Source organism: Podarcis melisellensis (genome assembly GCF_964234715.1).
Source record: "Podarcis melisellensis genome assembly, chromosome: 2".
Classification (NCBI taxonomy): domain Eukaryota; kingdom Metazoa; phylum Chordata; class Lepidosauria; order Squamata; family Lacertidae; genus Podarcis; species Podarcis melisellensis.
In genome coordinates this window covers 16,308,820-16,335,420 of record NC_138529.1, presented here as the reverse complement: position 1 = coordinate 16,335,420, position 26,601 = coordinate 16,308,820, and the positions used below count along the sequence as shown (strand labels likewise).

The window sequence follows — 26,601 nt, the reverse complement described above, 5'->3', positions numbered from 1 at the left end:
AAAAGGCATTCATGTGGAACTGAAATGAGCACCAAGAAAGGACCAGTTGAGCCTCTGTGGGGAGGGCATTCCATAACTAGGGTACCACCACTGAAAATGTTCCTTTGCTCATCCACCTCACTTGGGAAGGTCACCTGGAGAAGTGACTCAGAAAATAACAATATTACTGAGTGCTCAGTGGAGTTCCACTGGGCCATCTTTCTCTGATACTGCATGTGAAAAGCCAGATTTTTAATCAGCTTCCTCCCGGCTTGAACACAGAGGTTCAAACCAAGTTGTTCCCTCTTCCGTAATCCAGTAACAGCCAGCATACCATGACTCCTCCCAACAGCTTCCTCCTCTTTGTGATTCCTAAGCCTTCATCAGCACTGTTAATGTTAACACATCACAGAAAATGATATAGTCCCTTTATAATAGAAAATGAACATGGCTTAGTGGTAGAGCATGAACTATGCATACAAAAGGCTCCCAGTTGAATCCCTGGCATCTCCAGGTGGGGCTTGGGAAAGGCTCATATCCGAAAGCTTCAGAGCCATTGCCAGTTGCAGTAGACTATACAGTCTGATTCAGTGTAGGGCAGTTTCCTGTATGTATGTTAAGTGTAGTAATTTAATTCAGTGAAATTGTAAATGTTTAGTGTAGTAATGTTAAGTGTAGTAATGTTAAGTGTAGTAATTTAATTCAGTGAAATTGTAAATGTTTGTATTCATTACTATGTATTTAAATTTAATTGGTTGGTAACTGAATTCTAGAGAGTTCTCTAATAGTTCCCATGTGCTTGGCTAATGTTGGTCACATGGGAGGTATCTAGTGAAGGAGAGACTCCATTTTATGTGAAGCAAGAAGACTGTGTTTTGGAATCCACTGTGAACACTGCTAGTTGAATCGAGTGTTGGGGTGCTTCTTCTGCGCTTGAAAGAAATAGCAAAGCTGCAGAAGAAGGTGAAAGTGGAAATATTTCATCGGAGCTGCAAGGCATGGCCTCAGTGAGATACTAAAGGGTGAAAGTGCTGAGCTCTGGAAAGAGAGTAAAATACAGTTGTTTGGATGTTAGAAGAGACTATCAACCCACGCTTGGATAAGCATGTGACTGTAAATATGTTATAATTCATCTACAACTATAAGTTTCTGCAAGTAAAACTTTTGAATGTTCAAGTCTAGACATTGGTTTAATTTCCAAAGAAGGGTGTCAGGCATATATATGATTTGAGCTTCTTAGCTGCAATTTCACAATTCTTGCTTCAACATAGTATGCATTAATGTTTCATGGCAAATAGGCCATTGTTGTCTCTGTTGTCTCACTGGACTGTGTCCCCACACATACGGCACAACTGAATAATTCCAACAAAAGACCACTTTGGATGGTCAGTTAGCATCTTCACTAACATTTGGTGCCCAAATACCTGTTGCATAAATTGGTCACACTAATTCACATCTTAAATTTACCTGGTCCAGGTTTGTACTCATCCTAATAATCTCACCAACTGCATAGGTAGGCAGCAAATAGCATTGTGCTGAGGAGAGCGAGCTATGAATTGGGAGACTCCGGTGTTTTAATCTTGCCTCTTCTAGAAACTTGCTAGGTGGCCTTGCTTTATGGAGCCTAATTCAACATACTCTTAAAAGCCCAATATGTTCCAAAAACCAATGGAGTGGAATCATATCTGCCTGTCAAGCATCCTACTGCTGAGAAATTCCCAGAAAGCCTATTTCATTTATCAACATTTTACCTGAATTAAGCCTAGCATTGTTTTTGGTTTTATATGCTCATTCTTTCATTGATTATATGTTCACTCTTTCATTAACATCTGTCAGCTAAAGGCCAGCAGTATGTTAAATGCATTAAAATTATGATGAAACTACACATCAGGCCAAGAAACTCTAAACAGTGCATCAGCAAAATGTTATTTGACCAAAAATAACAGCAAAGGGATGGGAGCTGCCAATATGATACCCTTTTCTAGCTCTTAAATATATACACTTCTTTATTCATAGCTGTGCTGGGCCCGGGGGTAACCTGAGAACCACGGTCCAGGTCTGGTCCAGAATCCGAAGGTTCTGCTAGGAGTCAGTCCAACAGGGTCAAGGCAGGAAACCAGGCAAGGACAGGTACAGGATCTCAGGCAGGATCTGGCATACAGCAATGTTGCTCCCGCAACCTGGGGTGGGGTCTTTTATCTTTGTCGGGGTAACGGACGGTCCTGATCTCCCAGTGACTCACCTCCCTGTTTTGCCCGAAGGCAAGCACTCCTCCTGCGAGTACTCAGGTCTCTCCTTCTCTCAGACCTTAGTCTCTGCATCTCGTGAGAAGTCGGTGGGTTACTAGACCCAGGGGCCGCCTCAGCTTCCCCTGACCCAACTGGTAGTGGAGCAGCTGTAAGTGATGGCCCAGCTGAAGGCAACAAGGTAATCCTCGCTTCTGGAGCCAGGGCAAGCTTAGGCACCTGACTCAGCCCAGCTGGTGTATGTTGCAGGGGAATCTGTGCAGACTGGGACTCTTCAGGATCAGGTCCCAGACTTGGTTCAGAGGCAAAGGATCCAGTGCAGACTGAGACTGCTCTGGTTCCAAGTCTGAGCCCGAGTCCCAGCCCATCACACTTCATATGGCACCCAAAGAAGAACCTCAGTTGAAGATTTCAGTGGAGACATGTGGCACAGGTTATTATTACCTCAATTGTATGGGAGTTACAGCAGTGTTACTCCTGCCCACACTGACAAGGTGACATGGGATTGACATGGGGAACCCATGCAGTCTGAACTTCTCACATTATCTCACCAGTGTTGCGGTGGCTACCGAACTACCATGGCAACATAAAACCCCAGCTGCACAGTGGAATCCTGTCTGTTTAACTTGGAAATCTTACTTCAGAACAAACCAGTCACACTTTGGACCATGCTTCAGTTGCAATTGGGAGAGCCAGTGTGGTGTAGTGGTTAAGAGCGGTAGTCTCATAATCTGGTGAACCGGGTTCACATCCCCACTCCTCCACATGCAGCTGTTGGGTGACCTTGGGCTAGTCAGACTTCAAGTCTCTCAGCCTCACTCACCTCACAGAGTGTTTGTTGTGGGGGAGGAAGGGAAAGGAGATTGTTAGGCGCTTGGAGACTCCTTCGGGTAGTGATAAAGGGGGATGTCAAATCCGAACTCTTCTTCAATGGGAAACTGTGATTAATCAGAGACTTCCTGGTTTAATCTTGACTCGTGTGAAGATACCAGTTGATGGAAATCAGTGTACTTGACCTCAGGTCCTACTTGCTGATTTCCCATGGGAATCTGGTAGGCCTCAGTGAAAAGAGGATGTTGGACTCAATGAGCCGCTGGCCTGATCCAGCCAGCTCTCCATGTGTTCTTATGTTCTTCAGAGAGACATAGAAGGAAGTGCATGCAGAAGCAGAAGGCTGGTGCATCTGTCAGCTTGTCAAGCCAATATATGATTGTCCCTTTCTGCTAGAGACCAGGTTAAGGAAGGGTGGTTAGAAAGAAGTACTGTTTTGTGGGGACCGGGGGCTGGCAGGTGTGGAGGACTCCCTGGTCCTGAATGGGGTAACTGTGTCCCTGAAGGACCAGGTGTGTGTCCAGGTCAATGTGTCCAGGGCAGCTGTCTACCAGCTCCATCTGGTACGCAGGCTAAGACCCTCCCTGCATGCAGACTGTCTCGACAGAGTGCTGCATGCTCTGGTTATCTCCCGCTTGGACTACTGCAATGCGCTCTACATGGGGCTACCTTTGAAGGTGACCCAGAAACTACAATTAATCCAGAATGCAGCAGCTAGACTGGTGACCGGGAGTGGCAGCTCAGACCATATAACACATGTCCTGAAATACGTTCATTGGCTCCCAGTATGTTTCTGAACATAATTCAAAGTATTGGTGATGACCTATAAAGCCCATGACCTTGGCCCAGTAAACCTGAAGGAGTGTCTCCACCCCCATCATTCAGCCTGGGCATTGAGGTCCAGCTCTGAGGGTCTTCTGGTGGTTCCCTCACTGCGAGATGTGAGGTTGCAGGGAACCAGGCAGAGGGCCTTCTCGGTAGTGGCGCCTGCCCTGTGGAACATCCTCCCTTCAGATGTCAAGGAAATAAACAACTATCTGACTTTTTGAAAATAACTGAAGGCAACCCTGTTTAGGGTAGTTTTTAAAGTTTGATGTTTTATTGGGTTTTTAATATTCTATTGGGAGCCACCCAGAGTGGCTGGGGAAACCCAGCTGGATGGGCACAGTATAAAAAATAAATTATTATTATTATTATTATTATTATTATTATTATTATTATTATTATTATTACCATCAAAACAGAAATGTTTTATTCCTAGTATGAACCATCTCACACATTGCACCTCACATTTTGGCCACTAAACCACATATTGGAAGTATTTCAAATTGAGCAGTTTCTCTTTCTACTGCAAACAATAGCTCCAAATGTTGAACTTCGGTCTGCTGTAGAAATGAACTTACGTGAACTTTACAGACAAACCACAAGAGGATGTTGTGCATATAAACTTAGTTCTCTCAACCAAATTTGTAATGAGGGAAGCAAAACTTACTGAAGATCTTTTATTGCCAGTGCTGTAATTATTGTCAGTGCTGTGTGTATCTCCATATCCTTATAGCTTTTTAAAATTGAAAGTAAGCTTATAGATCTTTATTTGTTTCATAAATTTTATATACTCATTGATTAAAAAAAAACACACCTCAAAGTGGTTTACTGGAACAATAATCTTGAAAGTGATTTACAAGAAGATAAAACGATAAAATTTGCAACCGTACTTTAAAACATAAAGTTAAAATATTAAAACAGATTGAAATCACACACACACATATATATACACATACACACATATGCACATAAAATTACATATACACACCCTAAAGAATATAATCAAGAAGATAAAGTTTTATAAATGAAACCCAAAATCACAACACCTCAAATTTCTTGATTGTATCACAATGCTTTGTGACAGTTAATAAAAGAATGAACAATAAGAGCAGAAAGAGTTGAAAAAAAAAAAACAATTCAGTATTACTATTTTTTTAAAAAAAACCTTTTTAAAACACAAAGCCACTCTGTATCTTAGGCAGGCCTGAGTTCTTTTGACAGAATCCCCCAAAAGGACTGCAGTTTGCAATAAAATTGTTTTGACTTTGTCCGGTTGGATCTACAGAAAAGATAAAATGCATAAACACTTGTGTTGTGCTGTTCCTTGTCCCTCTGCTGCATGTACAGTAACTGTACAAGAAATCTCTTCTAACTGTAAACACCATAATCCGCTGAAGAAATTCTACAATGCATAGAAGACAGATGTGATATTTGTGTGGTCCAAGTTATCATCATGAAAGTTAAACAGAAGTAGTTTGTAGTCAGTCTCACAAAGTTGTTGTAAATCATTCTTAGTGCTTCGTTTAGTTTCACACTAATTCTAATTGCACCGACACAAGGACAATCTAATTACATAAAACTATACAAATGCTTCTTCCTCAAAATCCTTACCCCCCTCCCTATGGGTAGCACAATTTACAAAGTGGAATTAAGAGGGCTCCAATCAGCGTAATGGAAGAATATGCTTCCTTTTGTTACCTACCGCCATATCTGTAGTCTAGATGAAAATAACCAAATGATCAGCAAAGGGCCAAAGGTTGCTAATTGTGATTGCTCCTCACATTTTCCCCAGGTAATAATCTTAATTGGGAAAAAAATGCTTTAAAATTATAGCTACCAGTTTTTGCATAATTAAATGTTAATGTTGAAATGGCATTCTGAAGGGATTCTTGTTTGCCAAACACAGCAGAATTGGTGAGGTAGGGGGTGGAGAGACTTTGTACATGCTGAATAGTCTCGTTTTGCAGCGTTTTGTTTTCCATGCACAAGATCATAATTGGAAGGTACTGAAAAGCCACACAGTATAACCATCTCATGAAATATGGGACCATCTGCTACTCCTCTTCCACCAGGTTAACATATGCTGAGAGATGGTAGAATATGCAATTACAGTTTCTTTCAGTTCTCATTTTTCCAGTCTTTAGTTCAGTTTCCCACCTTTCCGCAATCTTTTCTCAAGTACTCAAGAAAGTTTATTAGCCTTTTAGTGCAAATTTATCTTATTATGCACATTTTTGTATGCAATTTTGGTTAATATTTTTGCAAAGCAGTTTTCAGTATTGTATACATTCTTATACACACTTCACTCTAACACATTAATTTTCGCAAACATCACCAGGCTTGCAGCTGCTTTGCAAAATCTGGAGATGTTCACATTTTGAAGGATGACTTGTATTTCAGTTTGTGTATTATCTTGGAAAGTGCAAATTAAGTAATACCATATTAAGTAACACCTGAAGGAGCGTCTCCAGCCCCATCGTTCTGCCCGGACACTGAGGTCCAGTGCCGAGGGCCTTCTGTCAGTTCCCTCGCTGCGAGAAGCCAGGTTACAGGGAACTAGGCAGAGGGCCTTCTCGGTAGTGGCACCCGCCCTGTGGAACACCCTCCCACCAGATGTGGGGAAACGCAGCCAGACGGGTGGGGTATAAATAATAAATAAATTATTATTATTATTATTATTATTATTATTATTATTATTATTATTATTATCATTATTATTATTTTAAATGTGAACTGAATTGGATTTCTCCTCCATTGCTCCATAACTTAATCCAGACCACATTATGCTACCAGTGTAAAGGCACTTGTGGAACAAGTATCTCTGGGTGTTTGGATAAAAAGAGCCAGGACACCACATGCTGCAGAACTGTTAGAAATTGGCTTGAAAATACTGTTAGAAATGTTGGGTCCCACCCCCACGCTCTGCAAGATTCTAGGGTGTTTCGGACACTCACCAGGCTCCGTGTTCCTTTGGAGAATTGAGACATGGCAGAGACTGCTGTAGCTTTAAGAAATATGGTTTATTCACCTATTTACACCTTCAGTCTGCATGGAGAGAGTCCAGATCTTGCAGCATAGTCATTTCAGGTATCCTGGCAAACAGGATTTCTGCTGTAGACTGCCTCCTCTGCTGTAGAATGCCTCCTTCTGTGATGCTTGATGTATGTCTTTCTGTATGATATTTTTTGGGGGGTGGTCTTGGGCTACAGGGTGGGCAATTTCAAAAGTCTATATAAGGGCTTGTGCACCATTGTTCAGGGTTCTCCTCCCCCCTGCGTGTGGTGAGTGGGGCCCCTGTTGCAACAGTTAATAAAGATCAGGCTTACTATCCTCTTTGCTTCTCAATATACTCTGGTTGGTCTCTGTTATTTTCTCCTACCTTAAGGACTCTATATGGGCTCTTGGATACCCCATAAAGGAAAAGTAGCAGGTTTTTCTTTCAACAAACAAACAGCTTCTCTTCTCTGGGAACTTTGGGAATTGTGGCAGTTTGAGGGGAATAGGAGTCTCCTAACAACTCGCAGCAAGGACATGGGTGGCGCTGTGGTCTAAACCACAGAGCCTAGGGCTTGCAGATCAGAAGGTCAGCGGTTCAGATCCCTGCGACGGGGTGAGCTCCCATTGCTCGGTCCCTGCTTCTGCCAACCCAACAGTTCGAAAGCACGTCAAAGTGCAAGTACATAAATAGGTACCACACTGGCAGGAGAGTAAATGGCGTTTCCGTGCTCTTCTCTGTTTCGCCAGAAGCGGCTTAGTCATGCTGGCCACATGACCCGGAAGCTGTACGCCGGCTCCCTCAGCCAGTAAAGCGAGATGAGCGCCGTTTGCTTGGGCCAAGAGAAAGACCCAATAAATCTGGCAGTGGGCATCATTAGGCTGTTGCAGGTCCAGAATTCTTGTTCATTGGCAAACAAGTCGGTGTGCAAAGGGTTCCCTGAGGCTGGCAAATTGAGAAACCACAAAGTCAGGAGTGTGCTTTTTCTTGTAAGATGCTAGCAGCGCAATCCTTGCTCTAGGCTCTTAATGTATGGAGCCATAAACCATATTTATTCAAAATAAAAATCCCATCTATCTTTGTGTACCCTTTTCAGCTGCTGATCTACAGCTCGATTATTTAGAGAAGGCTGCTTAATTTCATCACTGAAATCTTAATAGCTTTAAGGTTGAAAAACACTTGTGCATTCCTCCTTTTAATAACCATGTTCCAGCATTGAACATTGCCTCTAGAGGGGGACATTTCACACAGTACAGATGTGTAAGACCTCCACCAGCCCTAGGAAACCTTATATTGTAGGAGACAATGCTAATTTTTACACTGTAATTGTTGATGTAAGCTTAGAAATCCAAATGTGTTGTAGGGGAATAGATTTGATTTGCTTTTTTTTATCAGAACCTCTGTTTTCTTACCTGTAAAACGGGAACACTGACCTAAGTTACAGGATTGTTGTGTGAATAAAACAAGGTTCATTATGATTTTATCGTTTCATCTTATTTTTCTCTCTCTTTATTGTGTTGAGTTACTTGTACGCCACTTTGAAACAACTGTAATTAAGTGCAGTTATGATTTATGAGGCTGTCCATTTTATCAGCATATCTCAAATGTAATGAAACATCTAGACACTGCATATACTAAGCCGACAGCCATCTTTACCACTTTGGTCGGCAAAAAAGTGATGCAGCAATGCATAGTAATGAAGGTTATAATTACTGCGGCTATTATTACCAAACACAACACAATTATGCAGCTGCAGCTAAAATTGCTTCTAGAAAATTGGCAATTGTATTTTCTATAAAAATCGTGTTTGCCACACAGGGGGGAAAAAAGAAAGAAAGAATGTGTAAGGGAAATAGTCATAGAGGGGAAGAATAATAGTAGCTAAAGAAGCAGCAGCAGGTAGCCTTGCAGTAAAGATATTGATGTCCAGCACAATAAATAGTGCAGACATACAGAGGATGCACAATGCAGAACCATCTTGTGCAACTACGTTAGGTAAGGTTGATATGTGCCCCCCCACCTTGTTTCCAGTGTAGTTCTTTATTTCTCACCTTATTCTCGATGTAGATCTTCACTCACCCCTTCTTCCTTCGTGGGGGAGAGCATCATTTTGTGGTTTGCTTCAGGTGCCAAAATGACTTGCACCGGCCCTGGGTATAGAGTAAAAAAAGGTAAAGGTAAAGGACCCCTGGACGGTTAAGTCCAGTCAAAGGTGACTATGGGGTTGTAGTGCTCATCTCGCTTCAGGCCAAGGGAGCCGGTGTTTGTCCACAGACAGCTTTCTGGGTCATGTGGGTCATGTGGCCAGTATGACTATATCACTTCTGGCACAATGGGGCACCATGGCGGAAACCAGAGCGCACGGAAACGCTGTTTACCTTCCTGCTGCAACGATGTCTATTTATCTACTTATGCTGGTGTGCTTTCGAACTGCTAGGTTGGCAGGAGCTGGGACAGAGCAATGGGAGTTCACCCCGTTGCAGGGATTTGAACTGCCAACCTTCTGATCGGCAAGCCCAAGAGGCTCAGTGGTTTAGACCACAGCACCACCTGCTCCACTCTGTGTATAGGATGTAAAATCAGTAAAACCAACCGATTGCAATAATCTCTAAAATAGATACAGGTATCAAACCCTCTTATAAGAGGCTAGTTACCCGTATTCAAAGAGATGGTAAAAGGGAGCTTAAAAGATACAGAAGTTTGTGACATGATGAGAGATTGGCTGTTGTTGTGTTTGTGTTTTAATAAATCTAATATTGGACAAAGTTGGGAACAGAAATCTAAAACATGCTAGGCTGCTATATCAATGTTGCACTCTCTACACAAAGACTGAGATTCAGCCTGTTTTTAAAAAAAACCAAAACCAAGCAAGTATACAAGCCAAAAAATCAATATTGGCTGTTGTAACCTCTTTCCTGTTGATCTTTTGTGATGGGAGATAACACTAGGACATACTGCAGTAAGAGCGTCACCACAAATATCGAGGGGCAATTCTATTAAGATAAAGTATGCTTTTGCTCTCTGCTGTTTTCCTAATAACCTATGAGCTCCTGATGAAAAATTCCCATCTGTTGCTATGTCCATAAAATCTAGGATATTAAAAGCAGCTTACTTGAGAGTAAACACCACTGAGCTCACTCTCTTGGCTTCTGAGAAAACATCCATGCAGTTGGGTTACAGCATCTTAGAAGGTAGGAAGGGGCCTTTTTTCATCCGTTCACAAACAAAGCATTCGCTGTGGAAACCTTCCAGTGAGAAAAATGAAGGGAATGAAGTCGCTGAAACCATAAGGTTGTAGGAAAATCCATATGCTTGACACAGTGGCCAACAACGTCCCAGGAAGCTTATTCTCCACTCAATCGAGAATGTTCAAAAATGGCCGGTTTTCACTTTGAAAAATGTAAAGTACAACTGAGGAGAAAATTAATTGCAGAACCATCTGCTTCTTCACTCGTTCTCTGCCTTGCTTGATGCCAGCGTGAGGGGCTGACTCAGAAATCTCCTCTTTGCCTGGAGTTATCTACACATCTGCATAAACTCCACTTTCGCACAACTTGAGAATTCGTAGCAGCCAACTTAAGAAATGGCAAGGTTAAAAAAATACCTGTTCACATTCTCCATCAGTCTCTAGGTTGACTGAGGTGCCACTTAAAATTGAATATGCTTCTTCTGCGTCACAAACTCATTCTTGTCATCTCATAAACATCATCTGCCTCAACAGCAGTGGCAGATTATTAATATTATTGAATTCCTATCCTACCAAAGATGAGATAACTGGTTTCCCCTATCCCCTTTTTCTTCACAACAACCCAGTGAGGTAGTAAAGGCTGAAAGAGTGTAAATCACCCAAGGTCACGCAGTAAGCTTCAGGGCTAAGCAGGAATGTGAAGTGGGATCTGGAATCTTACCAGTCCTAGATGGAATCTAGACACACATAAAAGCCGCTCTGAAAATGCTTTCTTTTTTGAAAAAAATACATTGAATTTTCCATAGAGCTCACCATTCCCATCTAGTGTCACATTGTATGTTGCACTTAAAACACATTTAAAATGTTATATTTGCAGTTGTATAGCTGAGTGCTAGTCCAGTACTCTAACCACTAAACAACTACAGCTGTTTGTGTGCGGGGAACAATCCTGCTGTCATGAACTGACATGTCAGAGATCAGGCTGGTAAGTACATGAAGTGCAGGAACTGGCAACCAAGGAGATCCATGAGCAGAAAATTTCTTTCCTCTGGCATATCACTGCCCCAGTATTTGGATACTTGTAATTAAATGGATAGCTGTAATTACCCAGCTTATAAGTGAAGAATGTCTTGTCCTGAGGCTACCATCATTTGACTGATTTGCTTTGCTAATATTACTTTCTTACCTGCTTTCTTCCTAACACTTGCAAGTAAATAGAAAAGTAGTAAATAACCCCCAAAAAATCACTATGGAGGAGGTGCAAATAGTCTCTATTTGGCTGCAATTAATTACAGTTCAAGCTCAGCGGCATGCAAAATAATTTTAGTGCAGGAACATGATGGAGGCTGATCTGCAGCTGTTGATGTGACAGTTATTACATTAACTATTACCTAGTTCAGAACTACAAAAAGACAGAGAGCAGAAAGGTTACCAGAAGCAGATGGCATAGAAAAATAATAGGGTAAGGCCCTAATCCAACGCATGTGTGACCTGTTTGGATGTTTTGGCGGCAGTTTGCTGAGAAGAGGAAAACAGGGAGAAGCCACATACCCTCACCCTCTGTCCTCCTCATCCTGAGTTGCTTTTGGGTCATATTCAAAGTAGCTAACTAGGACAAACAGAAGGAGAAGAAATGGAGGCAGTGAGAGATTTTACTTTCTTGGGTTCAATGATCACTGCAGATGGTAACAGCAGTCACAAAATTAAAAGACACCTGCTTCTTTGGAGAAAAGCAATGACAAACCTAGACAGCATCTTAAAAAGCAGAGACATCACCTTGCCAACAAAGGTCCATATAGTTAAAGCTATGGTTTTCCCAGTAGTGATGTATGGAAGTGAGAGCTGGACCATAAAGAAGGCTGATCACCGAAGAATTGATGCTTTTGAGTTATGGTGCTGGAGGAGACTCTTGAGAGTCCCATGGACTGCAAGAAGATCAAACGCATCCATTCTTAAGATAATCAGCCCTGAGTGCTCACTGGAAGGACAGATTGTGAAGCTGAGGCTCCAATACTTTGGCCACCTCGTGAGAAGAGAAGACTCCCTGGAGAAGACCCTGATGTTGGGAAAGATGGAGGGCACAAGGAGAAGGGGGCGACAGAGGACGAGGTGGTTGGATAGTGTTTTCGAGGTTACCAGCATGAGTTTGACCAAACTGCGGGAGGCAGTAGAGGACAGAGGTGCCTGGTGTGCTCTGGTCCATGGGGTCACAAAGAGTCGGACACGACTAAATGACTAAACAACAACAGGAGTACAAACACACAGCACAGGCTGGGGGTTCACATATCCAAGTCCCCATCCAGCTAGGGATGTCTATATGGGAATCTCCTGTGCACACGTTTCCTTGCTGAATCAGTATGTAAGAGTTGTATATGGACTTCAGGCAAGTGGGTTGTCATAGCATATTATATATACATGACTGAAACCTCAGTATGGTATATGAGAGGTAAGTGATTGATGTATGGATGCGTGTGGGACTATAAAAGCATTTTTATAACTGTCTAAATGGAATCCCCTTGGGTGCAAATGTTTCATACCTCTGATATCAGATGCCAGCGATGAAGAAGAGAGTATGACGATAAACTACTGGAAAATGGCTAGAGGAATCTTACCAGGGATGCTAGACTAGATAGACCTTTGTCTATCTTTTTTGTCTGCAGCTGTTTAAAAACCAAAGAGCGTGTAACAAAAAACAAGATCCTTACCCACTCAGGATTTTAGCAGAGATTATGAGTAGATTTCTTCTTCAAACATTATTTTTCTTTCATTTGTATTTGTGGCATTTTTTTCCTGTTGTTGCAGCAGTTGGTTAGTATTTGTGGTTGTTTTTTTTTTAAAAAAAAATGCTTCTTGTCAAATGTCTCAACTGGCTTTCGCATCCCAGACCAGCTATGAGGCTATCTTGTACTTTTCCATTGTATTCCTTCATTAATAATATACCCTTTTGTGTATTCTAGTCTACATATCACTACATCTTTTCAGGTTGCCTACAAGCAACCTGAAATTCCAAATATAATAAATACTATTTCAGGAATTAAAACACTGTATATAGTACAGGTGAAAGGTGTAAATGCATCTCTTTGGAGGTATTTTAGAAGCCCCTGAAAGTTTGCTGCCCTTGGCATCTCTCAGTCTGTTCTCTGTCTAGTGGTTGGGTAGAAGTGGATAGAGTCATCAGGCTGAATGGTTGGGTCAACTTTTGAGGGCTCTAGCATATGGTTACCAGATTTTTTTCAATGAATCTGGGAACACTTTTTAAAAAATAAAATACATGCTTTATTATTCCTAATTACTTCTATACATCAGCTGTTTTGCTGTCTTGAGGAGGAGAAGAGAAACCTGGGGGGTGGGGTTGGAAGCAGAGTTTGAGAATACAACCGTGGGATGATCACAGAATCACAGATTTGGAAAGGAACTCTGAAGAGCATCTAGGCCAACCCCCTGCAATGGAGGTACCTCAACTCAAGCAGCCTCAACTTCATAGAACATAAGGCTTCCCTACTCCAGTTTGACTCCAGTTTGCAGTTCCCAGCCATCAGGGACACGTTCTTGTTCACGCTCTCTCTCACGCTCAGCCACCCAGCTGTGCGCCAGCTCTGCCACTGCTCCAGTTGGCCGAGGGGATCGAAGTCATCTCACCCCTCTGTGCCTTGCCCAGCGGAGAAACCGTGCACCTTGCACTCCTCCTGGACAACCTGCAATCTCTCAAAATGAAGGGGGAAGGGGGCAGGAGATTGAGGGAGGCTCGGCAGTCATAGGCAGGCAGTGTTCCGTTGCCCAGGTGGGGCGCAAGGCATACAGTTTCTCTGCCGGGCGAGGTGCAAAGCCGTTCTTTCACACTCTTCGATCCCCTCACCCAACTATGCCTCTACCTGTGCAAAAACTATCTTCCTACCCCTCTAGCTGCATATTACTCCTGGAGAGCAGGTGTTATGTTTCCCAGGGACATTTAATGAAATCTGAGGACATTCCGGGGATCGAATTTGTCCAGGGACAGATTTGCAAATCCAGGGACTGTCCCCAGGTAACGGGGACATCTGGTAACCCTACTCTAGCATCCATCTCACTAAGCTACTCATTGCTCAGCATGTGGGAGCACTGGTGTTTGATGGCAAGGTTTGTTTAGGGTAGGATGTCTATGCATGGTGTGGTGACAGGAGATGTAGATTTTTTGTTTTCGTTGTGTCTCATAATGCTGGTACCTGGGGCCATCCATTGAAGCTGAATAATGGAAGATTCTGGGCAGGCAAAAGAAGTTATGACTTCACACAGTGCATAGATGAATTATGGAATCTACACACACAAGATGTAGCGATGGCCACTAACTTGGCTCTAAAGAATTAGAGAAATTCATAACTTATGGAAGAAGATAAGGCTATCACTGAGTGCTACTTAAGATGGGTATGTTCTCTTTCCACTCCCAGAGGAATTATGCCTATGGATATCAATTGCTGGGTATCACAAATGAGGAGAGTGCTCTTGTACTCAGGTCGTGTTGGCAGATTTCCCATTGGCAACTGATTGGCTGTTATAAGAACAGAATGCTTCAATAGATGGGCATCTGTTCTTATCCAACAAGGCACTTATTGTGGATACACAATCTTTCACTACTCCCCTTCTTTCATTCCCCTCCTTCCCTCATATGTATGTGCCCCCACACACACACGTGGTATGACCCCATGCTAATGCATAGTGTGGGTGTGGCCAATGGAGTGAGCCATATCTATCTATTTGCTCCCCTTCTTCCTGGTAGGGTGATGAGTTGGGTGGGGAAATCCTTGCACAATTGGCCCTGCCTCTAAGATTTATGGATTCACAGACTCCCCAGCAGCATGCGATACACCTAGTTGAAGGGCAGGTGCTATGTGGGGGAGAGACATACTCTAGCATAGAAAGCTAGCCTCTGAACAGCATAGGCAGCACCTGAGCAAAACTGCTTTTGAGGAACTAGATCAGTTTACTGGGCCAGGGGCCTCTTGTATCATATGGTCACAAATGGATTGGGTGCAGTATACCCTTGACCACCTGCAATAATCCCAGTGCTTTTTTTCTGGGGGGACGCAGGGGCACGCATACCCCTAAACATTTTGTGAGTCTAAGTTTGGCCTCATTGAGGGGCAGTACAGTGGTATCTCGTGTTACGGACGGGATCCGTTCTGGAGGCCCACTTGTAATGTGAAAAGCCCACAACTCAAAGCGCCACATCTGCGCAGGCGCACGGCGCAATTTGGCACGCATGCGCAAGCAGCAAAACCTGGAAGTAACCCATTCCAGTACTTCTGGGTTGCCGCTGGACGCAAGACAAAAACACGCAACCTGAAGCAAACGTAACATGAGGTATGACTGTATTTCAATATGAGTAGAAAAATGAGAGTACCCCTAAACAATTTTTTTAAAGAAAAAAAGCACTGAATAATCCAGTCCTAGGATCCCATGGCTTTCAAACTGTCATGGTGGCACATAGACTAAATAGCCTGTACTCTGCCACGAAATGTATGGTAGTTCAAAATGCCCCACATTTTTATCCAGGCTAAAAGGATTATGTAAATTAGTTCTAAAAATCAGTCCAAGTTCTAAAGTTGGAGGTAAGAGTTGATAAGATCTCTACTTCAGTTTATTCATTGAGTTCATTATTTTCATAATTTAAGCTTGAAATGAAGCCCAGTCGTAAAATAAAAGCCAATCAGGTTGTATTTACCCAGCAATTATTCTTGGCTTATATAATTACTGGTGCCAAAGATAAAATCTCAAGCTAGTTTATTGAAATTGGGAATTGAAACCACAGAGAGAGAAAAGAGCTCAGTGTACATCATTAAAAGCAGCCCATTCATTACTTCCACCTACTCTGCTTGAAGGAAACCATGATGCTAATGCCTCCAGATAACCACATGACCTTCTCGACTTCTACATAAAAGCTAACTGTAATGCCATAAATGCTTGAGAGGCATAAATCTTGGACACCAAAAGACATGACAGAATGGTGTTCAGCTGTGCAACTGGCCACAGGGCAAGGAACACTCCTGATCTGGGGTGGATATGAGCCAGCATCACAGGAATTGAAAAATGAGAAGCTTGATACACTGCTAGTAGCCTGGCAAAATGGCCATTGTATCCTATACCTTCTCAACTCAGAAGGGAAGGGGAAAGCAGAGTGATCAGGAAGGCATGCATGTGTCCAGCATCCATGGACACACCACCAAAACTCACCAGTCAGGACTGTGCAACCAACTATGGTTATGCGGCAGACCCGTGTTTGGGAAACACTGATAGCCCCTCAACTGGCGTAGCTTGAGTATTAGGGTAGCATGCTAAAGTTTCTTTCCAGCAACTTGAATATTGCGTTGCCTTTACAGCTGAGACCCATGGGCTTATCACAGCAAAAAGTTACTAGTTTCCTTTGCATTCATTGTGTCCTCCCATGAATCATAAAATCAAATCAAGCCCAGCAGACCGCACAGACTTAAATCCCTATCATAAGGCGGGGTTATCGCGATCTTAACCTTTTCTTCAAAATCTCCAAGAAAATATTCAGCAGCTTCCCCTGGCAATTCCATTGTTGAGCAGCTCTCATATTTAAGAAGTCCCCCTCCCCTCTAAGTACTTAAATCTACATCTGCCATCCTGCAATATTGCTGCTTCTGCTATTATCAGTAGACACGGCGAAAAGCTGTCGTTGTCTTCTTCTTCTTCTTCTTCTTCTTCTTCTTCTTCTTCTTCTTCTTCTTCTTCTTCTTCTTCTTCTTCTTCTTCTTAAAAAAAGAGGATAAATACCATAATAACATCATGTGGAATGAAGAAGAATGTATTGCAGATCTCATCTGACCACCAGAGAGATTTTGAAGTGAGATAGAGAGGTTTGTTTACTCATGGTGAAACTCTTAATAAAGGCTTCTTTTAAAAGGAGGAGGAGGAGGAGGAGGATTTCTATTAGCCCAGTCCCTTTTAGTTCTATATTCCTTATCAATATTATTTATATCCCCCTCCCCCCATAGGTGGGATGCGGGGGGCGCTGTGGGTTAAACCACAGAGCCTAGGACTTGCCGATCAGAAGGTCGGCGGTTCGAATCCCCACAACAGGGTGAGCTTCCGTTGCTCGGTCCCTGCTCCTGCCCACCTAGCAGTTCGAAAGCATGTCAAAGTGCAAGTAGATCAATAGGTACCGCTCTGGTGGGAAGGTAAACAGTGTTTCCGTGCGCTGCTCTGGTTTGCCAGAAGGGGCTTAGTCATGCTGGCCACATGACCTGGAAGCTGTACTCCGGCTCCCTCGACCAATAAAGCGAGATGATTGCTGCAACCCCAGAGTCGGCCACGACTGGACCTAATGGTCAGGGGTCCCTTTACCTTTAGGAGCCAGTTCCAGGAGGCCGTAGTTGCTTGGGCACCATCAATAATAAAATTGTGGGAGCCAGGCACCCACAAAGTCAATGAAAAAAGCTTCATCCTCCATAGCGAGCCAGCGAGCCATTCTTTTCCAGGATTGTGGCTTTGATGCAGAGGTAGTCTCTCTGCCTCCTGGTGCGAGACCATCCCCACCGAAAAGGGTGCCTCTCTGGCTCTAGATAGGAGGAAGAGGAGTCTCCACCGCCGGCCGCCACAACACAGACGTGTGACATCACAAGCACACTGTCCTGGGCCCGGACGTAACCCATGAAACGCAGTCCAGGACCAGTCCAGAATCTGAAGGTTCCACTAGGAGTCAGTCCAACAGGGTCAAGGCAGAACACGAGGCAGGAAACCAGGCAAGGACAGGTAGAGGATCTCAGGCAGGATCTAGCATACAACAATGTTTCTCCTGCAACCTGGGGCGGGGTCCGACAGCCTTTTATCTTTGTCGGGGTAGCGGCCGGTCCTGATCCCCCAGCGACTCACCTCCCTGTTTTGCCAGAAGGCGAGCACTCCTCCTGTGAGTATTCAGGTCTCTCCTTCTCTCAGACCTTAGTCTCTGCATCTCGGGAGACGTCAGTGGGTTACTAGACCCAGGGGCTGCCTCAGCCTCCCCTGACGCAACCGGTAGTGGAGCAGCTGTCAGTGATGGCTCAGCTGAAAGCAATGAGGTAATCCCCGCATCTGGAGCCAGGGCAGGCTCAGGCCCCTGACTCGGCCCAGCTGGTGTTTGTTGCAGGGAAACCTGTGCAGACTGGGACTCTTCAGGATCAGGCCCCAGACTTGGTTCAGATGATGCCTGAGGCAAAGGATCCAGTGCAGACTGAGACTCCTCTGGTTCCGAGCCCGAGCCCAACTCCCAGGCCATCACACACACCTGCACCTAGTGCATGTGACGTCACACACACTATGTGCAGGTGGGTGGGTGGGTGTGAGGTTGCACATCTGCATTGCAACGGTGGGCACCCACAATCCTGAGAACGAGATGGCACCCCAATCCGCCCCCCCGTATCATACCAGCAGTCTATTGTTGTAGCTAATAATAAGCAAACAAATATATTAAACCATCTCTTTAAACAGGTATCTTTCTGTGGGCTAGTCCGAAGCAAGACCGGGCCAATATTTCACTGGATGCTCAATTTTACCAATCGTTTCTTTTCATTAAAAGAAAACATGCTGAAGATAGGCCAGTAGAAATTTCTCAGGGTTTCAAGGTGGTGAACTTGGGCTTACCTTACTTGCAGGTGAGGTGGTCGGGGTCAGGTTGCCTGCCCCCCTCATTTTGTTTTTGAACGTTTTAAAAGAAGGCTCGCCAGCCGTGATCAGCAGCCAGCAGGTTTTGTGGTCTCCCTGTAGCATTCAGATTTCCTTCCGGCTGCATGGCTGTTCCTGTGCCAGTTCTGCTCTAGCCAGCAACTGTGGGCAACCGATCAGGGCCCAGATATGCCAGGCAGCAAGCCAGAGGGGAAGATGAATGACAGGGATGGGAAGCGGTGCCAACTCTACATTTTGAGGGGGCTCTGAGTCATAATTGTCTCAGGAAGTTCTTCCTTGCATAAATGGACTCATCTCTGCCCATGTACTCCTTCTCTTCCTCTGAGATCAGTCAACACAACTATCTCTTGCCATAGTCATGTTTGCACACTTGGAGAGGGGCCATGAATAAGCAGCAACTAGGGACGCGGGTGGCGCTGTGGTCTAAACCACTGAGCCTAGGGCTTGCCGATCAGAAGGTCAGCAGTTGGAATCCCCGCAATGGGGCGAGCTCCCGTTGCTCGGTCCCTGCTCCTGCCAACCTTCAGTTTGAAAGCACGTCAAGTGCAAGTAGATAAATAGGTACCACTCCAGTGGGAAGGTAAACGGCATTTCCGTGCGCTGCTCTGGTCCACCAGAAGCGGCTTAGTCATGCTGGCCACATGACCCGGAAGCTGTACGCCGGCTCCCTCGGCCAGTAAAGCGAGATGAGCGCTGCAACCCCAGAGTCGGCCACGACTGGACGTAACAGTCAGGGGTCCCTTTACCTTTGCCTTTCCAAGAAGATAGCAGGACCAGGAGGCTCTTTGAATCACCAGTGTGCCTCCCTTTCTGCAGAGTTGTGGACCCCAGAATGTGCCCAATGATGGCACTGCCTGGCATCAGGCCTGCCAGGGAGGGAATGTGCAGGAGAAGTCAATAGGCCAAGCCTTTCCTACTATGGTAATACAGATATGGGAAAGCTTCACCAGTTGACATTCTGTCTGTCAGGCAGTTTTATTACTTGCGTCTGGTACCCGATTTATTGCTGAGCCCTCCACCCCTCCCACAAAAAGGATACAATTTGCATATGGTTCCAGGAAATACTGCTGACATCCCTGCCTACTTTTTATTATTATTTCTTTTAAGATTCAAATACATATCTGAAAGTTATATGCATACCATTCTCTACAGAGTAGTTAAATGCTTCTTGTACTATGCCCTTGTAAGTAAAATGATGAATAGGCTTAAAATATTCTTAAAATACTATTATAGCACAATCCTATGCCTTCCTACTCAGAAGTAAGCCCCACTGCATTCAGTCACACCCAAGCTCGTATGTGTATAAGATTTCAGCTTTTAATTTCTTAGAGGAAAAAAGGATAAACCTTATTGTTTTAACTAAAGTTTTCTTCTTTTCTTTTGCGTTGTTATGCACTGTGAACAATTTTTTTCATTAACGGCACTCATTGTTTAATTAGCTTGTAATGCCCCCACTCCTGTCTGTTATTGGTAAGTGTGTGTGTGTCTGTCTGTCTGTGCTAAATCCAAATTGGATAAATGCTGTTCTGATCTCTCTAAGAAATCATTAATTCCTCAGAATGCAATAATGAGGAAGGACAACAAAATGGGTTCTGGTAAAAGTTTGTTTTGTAAATGTGGAACTCTGCTTGCCAATTGGAACAGGAGGGAAATATAGAAAGAAAATAAATATGTTTTAAAAACATAGGAATAACGGCAGAAGATGGCACTTCAAACAAAACACCCCCTCACTGTATTTAAGAGCAGAGAGAGAGGGGGGAAAATATAAAGTCTTAAAGCAATAATTTGCCTTTATAAATCGACAAAGAGCAAATGGATTACCTGAGGTGGCTAAACTCACAATTTTTCAGTAGTTGTCATCTAATAAAATGGTTTTTATCAGTAAGAGAGAGAGAGTGCACATTCTCATTCTCATACACACACATATTAACATATATACAGTGCTTTTTCTGGGGGTACATAGGGGGGTACATACCCCTAAACATTTTGTGAATCTTTGTATTTTTGTCCATTTACTGTATTTATTTTTCCCAATTTGAAGTATAAAATGGTGATTTCCTTGAGTCAAAATGAAAGTAGCCCTAAAGATTTTTTAGAAAAAAAACGCTGCGTGTGTGCGCGCGCACACACACACACACATATATATATACCTACCTACATATATATATGAGAATATGCACACATATACACAGAGATTCTAGCAGCTTCTTCAAGAACATAGAGAATATAGCGGCTATAATGTCCAGGTCCCTTGGATGCACCATACATTTTGCCTTAGCAACTGTAGCGCCTGAGACCTTAGACATGGAAAAAGGATGCTCCCAGCCATTCCCACTACCTCCAACTGATCGGGGCGGGAGTAGAGGAGTGGTGAGGGTCTGTTGTTTGGAGGCCATATACGCTGTTCAAAGTTCATGATGCACCCAAGATACTAAGGCATAATGAGACTTGCACAACAGTTTCTGTGAGGCCTGGCTCTTTAGGGCATGAGTGAACTTTCTACACTGTACTGTCCTCTGCTAAGTGCAGGGTTGGAGATGACTTGATCTTTGCTATACTCCCTCTGATGTTATCAAGACCCATTCTGAATTTTATCCAGGAGGTCTGGAGGATTACAGTTTGAATGCCCAGTGAAGAAGCAACCACCACATGATTGGTGTAAGTTTGTAATGAGCTGAGATGTGTGGTTTGGTTATTCTGTGCCAATCCGAGCATTCTTGAAAGGTTTTCTTTTCCTCCTTCACCTCTTTCCTGTATTAATAGTGATCAGAACTGAATATCTTCTGTTGGCGGGTGGACTGTACAAAATGTCAAATTTCCTGTTCTTTAATCTTACTACCATACGCATTTCTCCGGTGTTTGTAGAGAGATGGAAACAGTGAAGGCCTTTCAAATGTGAATGCTTCACTCACCTCTTTGATGTTACACATCCCATTTGCCAGCTATTGACGCTAATGTGTTTTGCATTAGTGCTATATAGTGGGAAAGGTCCTGTCTCTGTCACCTGCGTGTTGAAAGCGTTGGGTGGAATTTGCTGACTGAAATGCAGCTGAAGGCTAGTTGTGGCCTCAGCTGCAAGCCTCTGAACAGCTACTTGGGAGGAAAACCCAATGATATCAGTAAGAGTTATTTATGAGTAAACAAGAACTTCACAGCCCATTGGAGCTGATGAAACAAGTTCATTGCATCTAACGTAAGTCACATTGCTTTTAATCGGACTGCCTAGATCATACTAAGCATCCATAATGCATCCCAACCACTCATATTCTACAGAGGGCCTCTGTCTAGACTGAAATGCTTGTTAGTTCATGTGAAGCATTGAGTGGGCCTGGGATTGAAGCCATGTAGAATAAGTAATATCTAGCCTGATGGCATGCAGCTGGTATTTTGTGTGGAAGATTCACATTCATGTGGAAGAAAATTTGTATCTGTGGTGCTGTGGTCTAAACCACTGAGCCTCTTGGGCTTGCCAATCAGAAGGTTAGCGGTTCGAAGCGCTGGGGTGAGCTCCCGTTGTTCTGTCCCAGCTCCTGCCAACCTAGCAGTTCGAAAGCACGCCAGTACAAGTAGATAAATAGGTACCAATGCGGCAGGAAGATAAACGGTGTTTTCATGTGCTCTGTCTTACATCACGGTGTTCTGTTGTGCCAGAAGTGGTTCAGTCATGCTGGCCACGTGACCCGAAAACTGTCTGTGGACAAACACCAGCTCCCTTGGCCTGAAAGTGAGATGAGCGTTGCAGCCCATAATCACCTTTCACTGGACTTAACCATCCAGTGGTCCTTTACCTTTTACCTCTACAGTGGCACCTTGGTTCTCAAACTTAATCCGTTCTGGAAGTCCATTCCAAAACCAAAGCATTCCAAAACCAAGGCACGCTTTCCCATAGAAAGTAATACAAAATGGATTAATCCGTTTCAGACTTTTAAAAACAACCCCCAGAACTGCAATGTAACATGCATTTTACTATCTGACAAGACCATTGAGCCATAAAATGAAAGCAATAAACAATGTACTGCAGTCACACAATCAAGCAAGCAGTAGCTGAACTGGGTTCCACACAGACACCAAAACAAAACAAAAAGAGCCGCGAAAACAAAAACACAACATAAATAGCAAAAACAGACCTAAGCATAACACTCAAAACGGAAGTGTGGCACTCAAATCCTAAGCGTACCACTCAAAACGGAGCACGTTCGGCTTCTGAAAAAGGTTCGCAAACCGGAACACTTACTTCCGGGTTTGCAGTGTTTGGGTTCCAAGTTGTTTGAGTACCATGGCATTTGAGAACCAAGGTATCATTGTAATAATGTATGAACTGCCATCCAGTCACATTATTTGCTGGGCTACCATTTCCTGTGTTGAACATTAGCATGATAAACTAAATAAGCAATCTTCCAGTTTCTTGCCCACTCTACTTCCTGCTCAGGGAGGAAGGGGGGGGGGAGAATCTAACCAGTAATGGGTAGTGTGGGAGGGGCAAAGCTCAGATTGGCGCTGCCACCACACCTGCCAAACTCCCCAAATATTGCAGGGCCGTTTTCCAACCAAGCAAAGTGTACCAAAAAATGCATATGCTGGCCTAAAGTGTGAGGGGAAAAATGTGCATGTTACTGAGAATGCATTATATTGGGGGAAATCACTATGCAAAAATGCCTATACTGTATTAGGAGAACTTCACACTAAAATGCATTTTTTTATGCAGACTTCTTAAAAAAAATAAAAAATAAGTTGCAAACTGATGTGGAAATGTGGAGAACTCAACTTGAGCTTGGAAAAAATAGAAACTCTGACAGATTTCTCTATCCCCAGCCACCATTCAACCTCCTGTTTTGCTTACCTGCTTAGGATTGCAAAAGTTTAAGTGTATGAATATAAATAAAGCACTTGGTAGAGCAACCCACCTCTTTGTCTAAAAATGCATATTCTGCCTCCATTTGTAAAATTAGGGCAGCTTCCAACACATAATTAGAAAACTATGGTAACCCATAAATCTAAGAAGCCAGCTTGAAATCGTTTTAACTGAAGATGATGGGGACTGGACCCGAGTTATGATAATCAGACATGTTTTCAGATTAGTTTATGAACACTTTGAAGCGTGTCTGAGGACATGGGAGTGGCAAATCTGCGCGGTCATTTTTAACACCTCCAGCTTTTTCCATGAGATCAATGATATCCTTTAAGCCACAAACTGATGTTCAGCGCTAGTGACACAGCCACCTTTGTTGGATCTCTGCTGCTTCAGCAAACACTGCGACAATCCCTCTGCTCACCTGCTGCTTCTGTCGTCAGGAGGGAAGAGAGAGAGAGACAGAAGGCTCAGCACAGCAACACAAGGGAAAGGAAGTTGGAAATTAAATTTTCAGGCATTATGAGTGCAAGTGGAAGAACGGAGCAGTTTGCACACAGCAAACTGAAGGCTCAGCAGAATAACCTTCCTCCCGCCCCTTGTCCTTTGAAAATCCCCCTGTTGGATTTATCGTTTGACTATGTCAAAGGTTAGCTTGACATAACGTGTCCTAAGTTGTTTGTGCCTACTATGCCAAAGCTCTTGCTTGAAAGTAGCCTTCTGTAGCTGAAATGTTAGCTTCAGGCCCCTTCTACAACCACAGGCGCTGATCACATAGATGACAGTTGAGGAGGAGATACAAATAATCAGCATGGCAGCCTCAAGAGGTTATTGCAGAGACTGGGCATAATAGGTCCGGTAAACCAGGAACCACCTTATACAGAGCTTCAGGGTGACTGTCAGGGCAGCTGTCAAATCTAATAAATGAATATTGTGGTTCGATGACCCGACCCCCGCAATGTGGAAAGAATACACAAGGACACGTGATATAAGGTTAATGGGCAAGGAAAGGCCACAACTTTATTGATTACAGCAGTGAAAAGGTATTGGCTTAGGCATTGGATTTCTCAAACAAGTGGGTTTATTCACCAGTAGGTGGAGCCTGTTGATGCTAATCCAACTATAGGCTCTCCCCTGATGTCACCGAGGTTCGTGCCATGGCCTCCCGCCAAGCAGGCATCGGACAGAATACACGACCGCCAGATCCCTTTAACGGAATACCCAAAAATTGAATGCATAGGCGATGGCCACACCTAGCTCTTCGACACAGCACAACACATTATTCCAATGCCTAACCTACCCACCAATACCACAAAAGTTGTGACGATTGCTACGAGGTAGGCAAAAAAACCAAAAAGGCCTAATGCCAAATGGAAAAACTCCTACCAGGCCCCCTAGACAACCAGGGCGACCAACCTAAGGTCCATAGCAAGGCCAATGACCTAAGCCAAAGGGAGTGGAGGGCGGGTGACTCGCGGCGAGACGACGAAGAATGAGGCCGGGCAGAGGCTGGCGCCACAGCAAAAAGGCTGCTGAACACGCCCCCCCCCTCAGGCACCTGGTTGGATGCCTGCTGAGGGGCGTGGGCGCCAGCCAGGTGAGGTGGAGGCAGGGGGCTAACGCCCCCTGCTAGGGGCGGTGCTCAGGCTCCCACCCACAACCACTCCCCTCTCTTGCAGGTAGGAGAGTCTTTTCAGCCAGACAGTTTCTTCTTCCACCAGGACCTTTGTAAGATCAACTGTCCAGTAGAAATGAGCATCAACTGCAAGTTCTTACACAAGTCCTACTGATCTCCCTGCCCCAGCTTTCCCCCATTTTTGTGTTTTTAAAGGTGTATCATTGAATACTTATCAATGTGAGCCCCTAGGACAGGCTTCCTCAAACTCGGCCCTCCAGATATTTTTGGCCTACAACTCCCATGATCCCTAGCTAGCAGGACCAGTGGTCAGGGATGCTGGGAGTTGTAGTCTCAACACATTGGGAGGGCCGAGGCTGAGGAAGCCTGCCCTACGAGGACTATAGTTGGAAAAGAGAGAGAAATCTATGAAATAAATAATAGCGACCAGCACCCTTCCAGCCCCCTCAGTGACATCATGGCAACATTGACAAGGATGTTACCTGTCAGGGCTGATTGCTACAGCCACAGTCATTAGGAGACCTCTTTCTGAACACAGAATCATAGAATTGTAGGGTTGGAAGGGACCCTTAGGATCATCTAGTCCAACCCACAGCAATGCAGGAATATGCAGCTTGTCCCAAATGGGGATCGAACCTGCGACCTTGGTGTTATTAGCACCGCACTCTAACCAGCTAAGCTATCCAGGCTTCATGTAATGGCTGTTTCACTGGCTGGTGTGCAAAGTGTACAAGGCAACCTGTTACTTAGTAGCTAACAAAACAGCATTAAGTATTTTTTTTATTTTATTTCAGGGTGTGCCTTCTGTACTGTCTGCACCGGAATAATAATAATAATAATAATAATGCCCTGCCCATCAGGCCGGGTCTCTCCAGCCACTCTGGGCAGGTTCCAATAGGATATTAAAAACACAATAAAAGATCAAACATTCAAAACTTCCCTTAACAGAGCTGCCTTCAAAAAGGACTGGTTCCTTTTTCTTGGGGGGGGGGGAGAGATACATTCTGCAAAATTGCATGGGATTATCTAAGAGGTCTCTGCAGTTCCCTGCTTTCTAAAGTGCAAATGACCACAGTGTCTGTAGTAGTTACAGGCACCCTGGGAAAAGAAAGTGAGAGAAACAATCACCACTCGAGAAAACAATGAAGGATCTTGAGTATTGGGAGCCAGCCAAACCCTTGGCTGGCGGCAGAGGGATTTGATGCAGCATTGTAGCCATTGCCGCTCTAGCAGATTCTGTGCTGAACAACCCCTATCCCTTCCCCTGAAACATCTAGCTCAAGCTACCCCCTGTGATGATGGAACCAGTGATAACTTCTGCCTGCCCACCATTTGCTTGGGTACATTGGTGGGCTCCTCACAGGCCGGACTTTTCCGCTGACAGTGGAGCTTCCT

General features: G+C 44.1%; 1 protein-coding gene across 3 annotated transcripts in view; it reads left to right on the top strand.

Moving 5' to 3' along the window:
• The window catches only part of CA10 (carbonic anhydrase 10), a 325,456-nt gene that overhangs the window by 111,370 nt on the left and 187,485 nt on the right, over positions 1–26,601 (top strand). The gene's annotated exons all lie outside the window — the stretch shown is intronic.